We start from the raw sequence: 13679 nt of genomic DNA on the forward strand, positions 1-13679 counted from the left end.
AGATAGGAATATAATAAACTAAAAATATCGCACCTCTTAAAATTAACGTGCATGAATGTCTATTTCTAACAAACTAATGCAGTTTTAATCAACATTTTTCTATAGAAAAAATATTATTTTCTTTTGAGATTGGAATTGTATAGATTCCAATTTATAGGCACGATTTAGAAGTTGTGACATAATCATAAGACCGTTTATACTCATTTTATAAAAGTCCATGAGTTTTCACTATTTTGGCTGGTTAGACAAAAGTAGATGCTCCCCCTTAACGCCTCATTTTCCGCACATTTCCAATGCGTCGTTGCCAATAAGGCTTTCTGTCTCCTTTCCTTGCACCACACAACCATCGAACGCCCACACATATCCAACCAGCTTATACCCATGAATTCCAATGATAAGTCTTCTCCCTCACTCCCATACACCAAGTCTTAGATAGAGAGGGAAGGCGCCATGCGCAGTGTCACTGACTGCTCAGTCAAACTCGGACGCAGCAAACGGCAGCATGGTAAAAGAATAACAATCTTTAAAATCGAAACTAACGAATTCTTGAACTGAAAGGTTATTTTCAAAGTTTTTAAAGAAACTCTGGACGTGTTTGAGTGCTTGGTAGTTTGGCCGGTCGGTGTGTAAAGTGGGTTTCAGTGAAGTTTTTGTATTTCTGTGGAGTACCGTTCGTCTTATTATTGGGTAAGTTGACACTGTTATATCTATGGGTGTTTTGACTTTGAATATTAATAGACATATTTTATGGGTACCGGTTATCGGTGGGTTTAGTTTTCTCTTGATATCAAATCTTAAATGAATACCGATTTATCATTTTGACCTGTTCATAAGAAATTTCTATTTTTTTTTGTATATGTTATTTTTGTATATTATAACACATTTAAAATTGTTTACCGTCCAATTAATCGTCCGTTAAATCGAAAGCAGTGATTTTAGTAGGTATAAATGGTATAATACGATTGACCCCGTCGCAGGTCAGCTGAGTCATATCGGTTTAACTAATGAGTTTGCGCTGCAAATCGTGACTTTTGCAGGAAGCTAAAAGCGCCGGCTCAGCGATAATTATAGGGGGTAATTTATAAATCTTACGTAGGTACATTAAGTACCTACAGCCCAATACCATAAAATAAATAAAACGAGGCGAGTAAAAGATACGAGTATGGAGTATCTAATGCAAAAACACCAATAACATGTGGTGTGGTGACCCCACTATGAAATATATTATATACTTTTTAAACTTCTTACTAATCTTTGTGTCGAAATGTATGAGTTTCACATTGACATTCATCATAAAAACTGATTATGAAGGCCTCTAATCAGTAACGACTAACGAACTACCCATTAAAATGTAATGACATTGCCGCTACATTTAAAAATAACTGATTTGCAAGACCGAAGTGATCCCATAAGTGTTCCGTAAACAAAGTTTTGTACGGAACACTAAAAAACAAAACTATACAAAAAATCATATTAAATTAGCGGTAAACTCAAAGTCGCGATCAACACATTGAAATCGGAAATAAAATTGTCGATTGCAAGATTAGAAGAACTATGTACAACAAGGGATCATCATCATCAATCAAATCCTGCAACATCAATGGACATCATCTGCGTCAACGTTGCAGGACTAATGTTGCAAAAATGCAACATTGTCGGCCTGCCACCTATGTAACCTTAAATTTCACATCGTCTATTTACTGTAGGGGTGGTTTAATTACCCTTGACCAAACCAAGTTTATTGGCCTTACAAGAAAATTGCTCAAATTGCGGAAAATACGATGATATGACAAAAATAAGACAATACAAATGTTATCGAACTCCTTCAGGATGTGACTCAGGACTCAGAGCCTCGAAGCCAAGAGTCAGTGGAGCGAAATAAAAATCTGCCATGTAGGCACGTAATTTACTTGCAAAGAGTACCATTAGGTACCCACGTATATGTATCTAGATATGTAAAGGTTTTTACAATGAGCACACACAATATATTAATTTACTAAACCTTTAATAACAGTCCCATCTAAAATATTTAAATTTTTTGTCTTCTTAAAATTAAATGCCTACTTAATTCTATGTAATTTGACCTCACATTCTAAACTGACTTAAATTCAATCAGATTATCAGTACGAGCGCGCAAATGAAGCAATAGGTACGTTTCAATCTCATATTGTGGAGGGTACTTGAGGGTACGCTATGCATATAAAGATGGTTCCTGTGTAATGAAGTTTTATAATTCTGTAAAGTATGACAATAAAGTTTAACTGCTTGATGATTCAAGATCTATTGAAGTTCCTTGATTAAGTGATTAAGCTGTTGCTAATTGTGCAGGCGAGACTTCGGTCTTTTGACCTTACTAAAGAGCATACAACCAGTGAACCATGTCATGACTAGACCCACTGCTGTGGTGTGTTCTACGCAGTAGGTATTTTAACTTAGTTTCATCGTTACTTATAGTTATCGCGTTGTCGGTGAATTTTGTTACGACCTATGTTTATAGCGTTACGATTTAGAATATTTAGATCCACTCATATTTTTGCTTGTACCTTAAAGCTCCTGAATGGACGGAATGGTTTTTTTAAGGAATATTCCGTGACCATAGCTTCTGGTGCTTAATTTGAGCTCTGGTGTGGTGCGCCTTAGGAATTAACCAAGTCGTAACATTGTTGATAGCTGGCTGGCCGGCGATGTCATAAAGATTAATGAAAAGTTAAAGCAAAGCACTAAAATGCTCATATATTTTAATTGGCATACCTATTGTTGATAGGCAGGGAGCTGTACAACTCATAAAATTTTCTCATTAGCCTGTCTAATTGGCTTGACGCCATTTAGACACCTGACCCCGCCGAGACCATGGTTCTGATGAACCGTGACGTTTTAAGTAAGGCTGTAGAAACGTGTCTCAATACCTTTTTTTTAGCCTATTTGAATGTCCCACTGCTGGGCAAAGGCCTCTGCCCTTAATTTGCACGACTTCCGATTTGGTGTTTCCTCCGGCCAGTTGTTCAGGAAGCTGTCAATACCTTAGTCGGTAATAATGTGAACCTGAAGTTTTATGCATCAGCCTTAGTAAAACTAGTAAACACATTGACTTATACATAAGTCAATGATTTGCGAAATGAATAAGTACCTAGGCATTTTAATTGATATACCTACTTAAGTAACGCTTATGCTAAATAAGTACCTGCATATAAATAATTTTTAGATTTCATTTTGCACCCTATATCCAACGTCTTTGTAACTGGAATATATGAAAAAATAGAATAGAATATAAAAACGCTTATTGCAAAAACCAGCACCATAATAAAATTTAAAGAAAGAAGACTAAACATTTAATACTACTTGTAGCTTCTGTACTAACATGCAATAATTACAGTATTGAAATATGGAGATATTGCTTTGTTTCTAATTGTCGTGAATATTATCGATGTAAAAAAATAAATTATAGGGAATTTTTTAACCTTTTCGTCTTTAACCGCTCGTGCTTTTTTTAAAAAGATGTTTTATGGAAAAGCGTCTTCTCCAACTGAGAATTGTCTAATTATGCCTTCTTAGTGCTCATGTGCAGCGTATTCTCGGTCTGTTTGCTACAGTGGCGCCCAATTAAATATGTTTGACCCGCCCGCAGACCGTGAATTTGTAGAAAATCATATTGCTATATTATATTTCTAGACTTTTGTTTACGTTGGCATCTTCGTTTTGTCTATTTGAAATACTACTGGCTATCAATAAGTACTCGTTAGAGTTAGAGGTCGCAGTTGATACGTTATAATAATGTACTCGTAGTTTTTCTAGTGTCAGTGTAACTTGAAATCAAATGTTTAATAAACAAATTAATGGCTACACTCTCTCTACCGGTTTTTACCTACCTAGGTATTTTTGAAAAGAGCCTATTTATTATAAGAATAGTTAATCTACGAACCTACAAATGCAGTAACCAGATTTTTCCAAATTACAATGCGATTCTAGAGTCATGTCTAACTAACCGATCGATTGCAGATTTTTTTTTATCTGATTTTTATAGAGGCTTTAGGACACTCTAGGTGAACATGTCAGCCTCATTGCATATTTTCAAATCTAATAAAAAACCATTATTGATACAATACCTAATGGCAGACCGAGCTATGCTCGGAAAACATAAAGTCTCAAAAATTTTGCGTTTTTCCAGAGATAAGACCTAGCAAGATACATTTTTCGCCCCCGTAAACCCCTCGACCTCCCAATCGAAATCATTAGAGCCATTTCCAAGGTCCCCGAAATATATATAAATCAATTAATATACAAGAATTGCTCGTTTAAAGGTATAAGTATTGCTATTTATGTGAATCGAGATTAGAACAAAAATACGTCAATCATATCGTTAACACACGTGCATGGACACATTAGAGTTACGGTACCCGCCACGCTCTCTGGAGCGTTGAACTTGCTCAGACTCACGCTCTTGTGGTCACTCGCTTCTTTTTGGTTATGAATATTGACGCCATAAAAATGTTCTCGTTTCGATAACTGTAGATCTTAGACGTAGGCTCTTGTTCCGTGTGGTTCGAGTATGTTAAGTCTGACTCAGTATTTTTATTCTACCATCTCTTCTTCAGTCAGTCCCTCAATACTGAGGATCGAGACATCATGAAGACCAGGTTCCTCCATAAGCTCTTATTTCTCGTCAAGCACATGGCCTCGTGCAGTTTTAATTGCATATAACCACATTTATTTTACCTAACTGATACTGGGGTAGCACCAGCCCGGAGATTCTGCAGCAAAGGCTAAGGAAGAAGAGACTACAAGGCGGAGGCGAAGTTGAGGCAAAATAGCAATGGGAGCTCGCATGACTCTGGTGAGAGGCAGTGTCAGCGTCACATCACACCCAAATGCCTATCATCTTTATTTTACCTAACGTACTTAAACGATTTGTATCATGTAATTCAAACATAGGAAGGTATTTATATTTATATAAACAATAAAAAATCTGTTTGACACATAATATTATGACACATATTATTTATTTAAATCAATTCTTACGCAAAAAGCTATAAAAGGCGGTTATTAAACCCACGCACTTTTATTAGTTTAATCTTCTGTAGGAAAACTAAGGCGGACGTTATAAATTATAACGACCAAATAAATTACTCAGAAAATCATGTAACTTAATTATAATGCATGATTTTCTAAGTGGTTTGAATCTTATCGCTTTAAATTACACCTTATTGTACATGACAATGCAATGTTGAATAAATGACTAAAATTGACATATAATTTCTTCACCTTAGCACCTTACACAGAAGACCTAGATTTACGCATGGAGTGCGGTAACTAAACAAATATTACCTCAGACTGTTTGGCTTACCATAGTAATTCGCAAATATTGACCTTGCTCAACATTTGTGGACTATTCATTAAACTAGATTAAGTGGTGAGCTTACAATTGAGTTTGCTCAGGTAGCGTTTGCGAAACATTATGCTGTAATGAGCGGGTACGCAGTGATTAGTGGCGCGTAAGTTAATAGATATACGGGCAAATTATAACATGTCTAATATATACTTGCATTATCTTTCCCACTGAAGGACTTGAACATAGAATACCTAGTAGCTATCTTAGACTTGAGTTACCAATTTAAATTATGAATTTATGATGCAAAATTTAATATTTACCTACGAATATTTGGTTCCGAGAGTGTGTTTGGACACCTTTGATGGAGACGTTAACCACCTACCCAAACCCCCATGCCTATTTTTTAATAAGTATCGTTAGTATCTTCATGTATTACAAACTAATTTAGAAATATGTAGGTATAATTCTGAGAATATAATCTTCCTACGTGCAACAAACGTGCAATCGTTGCGCTATCAAATTATCAATTTTAAATAAAATAAATTATGTATGATGTAAGCTGTAGGCCAAACGAATCGGACAAAAATATTGCAATGCTTAGGGGGAAGCGGGGCAGCTTGGTACACCTTTTTTTGAAATCGATTTTAGGCCCCAAAATGAACTAAAAATACATTTTTTTTGTACTTACTAGATGACAAATTTACTAAGGTATAAAAAGTGTATCATTTTTTGTTAAATTTATGGCCAGTAAAAGAGATATATGGATTTTAACAAAAAATGGGATTTGTTCAATTGTGCCCCACCTGCAGGGCACTTTGATACATTACATGGGACACTTTGATACATCATTTTGGGGTACTTTGGCACGTGAATCAAAGTGCCCGGTAAGTGTTTCAAACTGCCCCCCAGAGCACACTTTACAGACCAACTCGGTTAGCTGACCAGTAGTAAACTTTTTCAACATTATAAAACGTCTATTAAGTGCGGTGCTATTAGAACATACTACAGTTATTAAGCAGCAGCTGCATTAACACTACAAAAAACAACTTTTAATGAATTCAGTGTCAGATTTTGACAAAAAGCTACTTTGGTTGTTTTAACTTTTCTTTGTTAATTTTCTTTCTCTTTGTACGTAAAAAAAATACTACACAGTAAAAAAAATCACAACAAAAACTGGCAGGGGCACTTAGATACACTAGAGGGGCACTTTGATATGTTCAAAACTGCCCCAATCTTTATTGTACCAAAGTACCCCAATGGTCAAAAAAATTAAAAATAATTTATTAAAAATATACTATTAAGTATTACTTTAAAATAATAAGCTAACACTATTACTGAATAAACGTACTAAGTGCTCATTATGATGTTCATCCGGTAAAGTCTAAAATTTCGCACCACAACTCGATAAAAAACACCTAATTTATTTACTATGCGACCGCGGAAACACGTTTTCAGGCACCAAGCGGCAACGGCTGTCAGGAGAGATGTGCCGAAGCTCGTACCTCACTCACACATACAAAGCCACGTTTTAGTGTTGCAAAAGGTGAACATAAGTTTTTAGTTAAGGAATTAGTGTGGGTGTTCAAAACTGCCCCTTGTGCCTATCTACCCCGCTTCCCCCTACTAATTATTCGCAACTTACTTACAAGTTTGTGCAATTTGCTAACGTTTACATCAGTCTTTATTTGCTGGATCATACAAAGTGATCACTATGACCAGTTATAATTAAGTGTTATTGGAGTGATGTTAAATTACATAGTAAAGAAATGAATGTGGGAAGGATTTTATGGGAAGAAAATTGAAATCTTTGCGGTACGATTTTCGACCCAATACAACGACCAACTCACATGACGAACTGTGAGCTTTCGTATTGTATTGTATGTGTTTTCTTTTAACAAACATTGTGAATTCTTGCCAGATAACTACTTAATGATTTTCGTGACCATAAATGTTAAGTCTCTTATAATAAGCCAACTAGGAAACCTACTTATCTATTCTAGAGCTCGGATAAGATAATCGTGACTTTGGGATTTTATCCCGTTGGGCTCTTTCCAATATTCGTGTCTGTCGGCTTGTGGACTAAAAGTAACCCACTGATTAAGTACCTAATTACTTCGTCAGTCATTGACCTGCTTAAGACTATAATGAACAATTACAGTAATACATTATTTATGATTGATCGTTTGGCAGATTGGTTGTTTTGGTGGCAGTGGGTTATGTTTGTTTAGTGAAGTCTTGTTTATATACTATCGTTTCAATTTACATACATGTTATTTGATGTCATACAGACTTATGTAAGGTCAACAGATGTGTTAAAATGACGACTTGTAAAATTGACGAAAAGCGAAGCAATTGGTCTTAAATTAGAAAACCAGCCAAGAACCAAGTTCTAAGGATCCCCTATGCATATGCATGAGGCACTAACATGCTTCATGCATATTCCAAACCAGAGTACAGGGCCTAAAGCTATAACCGAAATTTGCAAATTGCGGGATCTTCCTATTTTACTCCAATGAAGGCGTACCTAATTAAAGTGACAGAGAAAGATGTCCGCAATATGCGAACTTCGATTTTCGCGGTTATAGTCCAGAGAAACCTATCCTCTGACCTTCCTGGCGCGAACACGTCGCCTCAAACAATGCAGCTATTAATGCGTACGCGCACCATTGGCTGCATTGCCTTCACGCTACTTAGTATTGGCCGTTCGGACAATTTTCAGGGTCTCATCCTACATTCAAGCCATCTGCAGGCATTGGCGTAGGTTATACGGAGTTGGGTATGTTTGGGCGCGTTAATTAATATTTAGTAGGCTTTTCTTGTTTTACATAACTGACGTATATTACGTCAACTATCTGATTAGTCATTATGCGTGGTGCACACAACTAGTATAAATATAAAGTATGGCAGTTAAATCCCTGAGGCTTAGATGCTGCATCGTATTGCTCACTTATTGCACATGTATATGTAGAAGAATTACTATAGACTTCGTTTAATGGTAAAGTGAGCGTTTAGTAAGCGAACGAATAAATTCTAAATAAAGGTTGTGTAAGTAAATATGTTATAGGTATAGTTCGTAGTTTTGGAACTGAGCCCGAGCTAATCCTATTGTCTATTGTTAAGTAAAACCGCTCGTGCCACGTGCCACAACCACCTGCATAAAAACCTGCGTAATTCGGTTACTGAGTGCCGGCGAGTCGAACGCTACAGAACCAGTCTAAAATGTGTCATCGAGATGCGTAACAAAGGCGCGTTATCGAAGAGCGCACCTACACTGGTTTTTTTAGCGTTGGACTAGCCCGCGCTCAGGTGCCAAATAGAATGAGTATGACCGTTTTTTGCAGGTAAGTAGCACGTGCGGTTTTACTTAACAATAGACAATAGGATTAGCCGCCGGGCTCTGTTACAAAACAAGGAACTATAGGTATGTACCTAAGTACAATACTAAAATAGTGGTTGACGAGCTTCATGACACAAGTTAATATGCGATCAAGTTCATAGGAAAATCGTGACATACACATGAATAAAATGTGATTATAAACAAGTAGCAATTGTATGGTTTGAAAGATTAATGAGCGCACAAAAATATAGCTGAGCTTGTGCGCAAGAGATAATATTTAAAATCAATTGATATTGATAATAAGTATTTACTTATGTATTAATTTGTTTTGATCACTTAAAAAGTTATCAAATACATACCTACTTTTTATACATTTGCACTATTTTAATCATTAAGTACATAATTATTTTTTCATTGAAAGTTAACTTAGGGTCGGTTGCACCAAACTGTTTGTATCGTTAAAGAGTTCGCTAAATTTTTATGTATGGAAAGTCATAGTAAGGCGTCGGGGCGCGCCGGCCGACGTTAATCAGTCTGTCAAATGTGGTTGGTGCAACTGGCCCTTAGATAGGTGTTTGTAATATGTGCGGGTTAAGGGTGATTATTTATTACTTTAAAATGATCGAACATTGACACAGAAAATAAGCGACCGTTGACCCAAAAATTCCTTTTTTAATACAGTTGCTCAAAAAGTGCTACTTTACGTAGCTGTTTAGCGTGCGGAAAGTTGGTTATCTCGAACTAGTGCTTTTTACTTTTCCAATTTTTTTAAATTTATACTTGTTCCAATTCACGACTACTTATTGATGAGTGTTAATATTAGTTTCCTTTAAACGTCGTAATCAGCATAAAAACCTACCGTTAATGTAAGAATACGAAAAATATTACATATTTCATATTTAATTACTTACCTCTTCATCATTATAACACGTTTATTTTTTAATATTCAATATTGAAAATTCCGTTCTTAATAAGTTGACTGAATGGAACGGAATAGCTGCCAAACGCCCATAGATATAATATACTTAAAGACGACGTCTAACCGAGCTGTCACTGTTACCACTTTTGTTTAGTGTACGATTAACAATGTTTTTCTTATTTTTTCGCAACTGTATTAAAAAACGTCGTTCGATACACGTGCGGAAATGTCATTCTTCACTCGTCCCGAGTCTTGCCACTCGCCTGCGGCTCGTGGCAAGATATCTCGGTACTCGTGAAGTAATGACATACCTTCCGCACTAGCATCGAAATGTACTATTTTACATATCAACAAAATTTTTACGTATTCTGCGTTCCATGAAATCGTGGAATTAACCAAAGGGATTTCGGATTAACCGGTCAGACCAAAATGATGTCAGTATGTACGTACATTATTGTCTAATGATGTCATGTCATCACATCATCTAACCGCAGTAATAATATTAACGAAAACATATGGTAATTAATAATTATGTATGCACGACTTTTATGCGAAAAAAGAGATTCATCATAGATTAGAACTTGCAAAACTGTTTCAATGCGAAGTAATAGCGAGGTTGCGCTTCAGGACTCATATGCTATTTGTTTGAGCAATAATAGGTAATGAATGCATATATTAACTGCATGAAGTAATAATTCAATTTTATAAGCAGTGAATTCTACTAGAAGGTAAGAGGTAACACACTCATATTGTCACCGCGTGTCTATAATAAATGCGGTAAAGATAATGTGAAGGTATGTAGGTACTTATATGACTTATTTTGAAGAATATTATTATCGTTAATAAAAATTTTACCTAGTTAATTATTGGCAAAACACTACCCACTTAAAGAAATCCGATAATATTAAACGTTCCATTATTATATAAAATTTTGTTTGCATTTACAGACGCAATTTTTTATTCAAACGAATACCAATGTGTCCCAGTGATCGGCATCGGAAACCAAAACGGAAACAGGGAATCCCATAATGTTCGAGCTTCCGGTGTATGGCTATTGATTGTCTATGATTTGATAACTCGTAATGAGGACGTTTTTATTTAATTTGAATGAATTTAACGGTCCATTGGCTGGTCGCATATTGAATAGCTTTCCAAGTGGAATATTAGAATTATTTCGAAACTCTGAGTTTTATTTGGAACTGTTACTATTTGGCGTGAATTTTCTGACAGCAAATATACAACTAAACTAAAGTGACTTTCAGCTCTTCAAGAAACTACTAATACAAACTACGTAAATACCATCAATTACTTTAAATATTCCTTAATGTACAGTACAGTCAGCATGAAAAGTAACGGATGAAACAAGGCTCCAAAAGTACATGCAATCCTGGATTTTTTCTTAATATAAATAGATATATCTCTACAGTTCGTGTTATAAAATATCCGTCACAGTCTATATAATTGTTTTACATAATTATAAAGACATTTAGGCAGTTATTAGAGAATGATGGTGGATACTTTTAACGCGTAGTCTGAATGGTTACTTTTGTTTCTGACGTACAATATAGCACTATGTAGCTAGAAACTAAAAACTATGACAAACCAAATAACATAACAGCAACTATTTACCGCTGTCAACTGTCGGGTTAATCTCAACAACACCGTTAAATGACCGAACGGGAAATGTATGAAAACAATTCTCAAAATTCACAATTTTCTCAGGGTCCGAATGTCGACTGGACCGTTGTTTAATCTTCATTTGTTTGGCAAAACAAACTCGCACGATTTGCAACTGTACCTATAACAATAGACGATAAAGGTGATTAAGAGCCAACAGGAGTTGTCATTTCTCCATACAAACGTAGTCCTCGTTTTCCTCCGTGGTTTTTGAAGCTAGAGCAATGATTTTTTCAACACAGATTAATATTGTCAATATCTGTGTCGGACCGTTTTGCTTTTTTTTTATATTTTTGTTTTTTAAGGCGCTAGAGCCCTTCAAAAATGGCCAAAATGGCCTAATTGACTATGCCGCAATGAGAGGCGTGGTATTCAAAACTGATATCAATTAGCCAAAAAAGCAAAACGGTCCGACACAGATAATTTCATAATCATTTAGATTTCCAAATTTGGTTACGATTGGTTAAGTTTTGGAGGAGGAAAAAGAGGACTACGAAACCTCGATTTTTGTCATTTTTACGCAGGATTTTTCGCCTCAGTTGCAGTTGTCCCTATCGCACTAATTTTAGGGGCGGAGTCAAGTTTCTAAATACGTACACAGCCAGAAAAGTGATGGGCAATAGTCGACATTTAATGTCGATAATCTAGTGATGTAAGAAGTTATCGATAAACCGTCTTGTGTGAAAATATCTAGATCCTCCTAAGACACAAGGGGTTTTGCGTTGAGAGGGAACAATTTTTGTAGTTACATAGGTACAAACTATTTTTAACTTTTTGATTCTAATATTTCAAATTAGAAATCAAAATCAAAAATATTTTATTGCATGGTTATGGGTTTACAAAATTTTTAGGTACAGTCACGCTCCGTAATTGTCGAGCAATTTAAGGTCCTAGCTAGGGAATGCAATCTCGCACCAAGATTGGCGATTCGAGATCTCGCACGAAAAATTTGAATCGAGATTGGGTGTTTCGAGATCTCGACAGTCAGATTTTCGGGATCGAGATTAATATCTCGACGAGATCGAATTTGACAAAGTAACTAAAAATGTGTTATTTTAATCAATAATCTCTAAGAATTCCATAGATATATAGACATCGTAAAATCGGGCGTATCGAGATATTCCTAGGAATATAATGAAACGCCGACATTTCATGACCTGCCTAGCGAACACCAGCCATTTTGCGCAAACCTCAAGGTGTGATATTCTGATATTCCTATAGTCTATACGCAAATTAAACAAAAGTCGTCTCCTTCACGATTTTCGTCGACATCTCTTCTAAATACCTAAAACTGGTATGGACGTGTTCCTCGTGGTCTCCAGAATATGAATAAACCGGTTTTTATTTTATGGAGGGGGGGGGGGGGACGTGTCGAAAAAAAGGAAGGAAAAAGTGGGCGGCCGACCAGCATTGATATTTGTTCACGTCTTTAGTCCTATGGGACCGATCGGTTCGTGTGAGATGTCGTTTGAAAGAGTATTAAACGTGCAATTATTGTTTTATAATAACCGTAGTCATAACTGTAGTCATTTACAAAACATTTAAAATAATCGATATTAAACTTTCGTGAGACATATTTTAAATTGTTTATACGACAACGGTTTCACTCACTTGAATTTTTAGTCGCTATTGGCGACATGTTTCGGGCCCGTCGGGGGTCCTTCCTCAGGCTCGAGTGCTCGCGGCGGCTGCGAGGCGATTGAAATTGGACGCCGCCCTAATTTCAATCGAGACGGAGGCTGGATGTTGCCACCTGCATGGAAGCCTATAATACCTGGTATTAGGCGGGATGTGCGTTGTGACGATCGCGTGGACATAGTGAGTGCAGTGTGCTTGATGCCAGCCGATGCAGCCGCCCTACCAGACCTTGACCTGACAACTCCGGCTGCGGAGTGCACCGCGCCCCCCGCCCCCGCTCTGTCAGCGCGCGCGCAACGAGCGACGAGGCGAGCGGCGCGATCAGTGCACGAGTTGCAGCCGCCGCGAGCACTCGAGCCTGAGGAAGGACCCCCGACGGGCCCGAAACATGTCGCCAATAGCGACTAAAAATTCAAGTGAGTGAAACCGTTGTCGTATAAACATTTAAAATATATGATTTTTTACCGTGCATGGATGGCATAAGTACTGACAAAACATGCGTCTAACTCAATAAATTATAACTTTACCGCAATTAATGTTATATAAAATATACGAAAAATTTCATTAGCTTTCCAAAAACAGAAGTTTTATTGCTGTATGATATTATATAACAAAGTAATGATGAATTTTGTTCCGTCACGTAAATGGCGGGCGACCGACCTCAACTGATCATTATTTCTCGGGTTCTATTTTACTGATCAATTGGTGATGCATACCATTAGAAAGAATATTAAACATACTATAATTGGTTTCTAATAACCGTAGTCATAACTGTAGTCATT

The 13679-nt window shown here is 36.5% G+C and overlaps 1 protein-coding gene and 1 long non-coding RNA gene across 2 annotated transcripts in view; both read left to right on the forward strand.

Annotated features, from left to right (window-relative positions):
* The window catches only part of LOC134665840 (cystinosin homolog), a 231110-nt gene that overhangs the window by 98934 nt on the left and 118497 nt on the right, over nt 1–13679 (forward strand). The window lies entirely within an intron of this gene.
* Nucleotides 209–13679, forward strand: part of LOC134666316 (uncharacterized) — a 60643-nt gene continuing 47172 nt past the window's right edge. The window contains exon 1 of the long non-coding RNA XR_010098480.1: nt 209–687. This is a non-coding gene — a long non-coding RNA (uncharacterized LOC134666316). The remainder of the gene's footprint in view (nt 688–13679) is intronic.

This window comes from Cydia fagiglandana, chromosome 7, assembly GCF_963556715.1.
Source record: "Cydia fagiglandana chromosome 7, ilCydFagi1.1, whole genome shotgun sequence".
NCBI classification, from domain to species: Eukaryota; Metazoa; Arthropoda; class Insecta; order Lepidoptera; family Tortricidae; genus Cydia; species Cydia fagiglandana.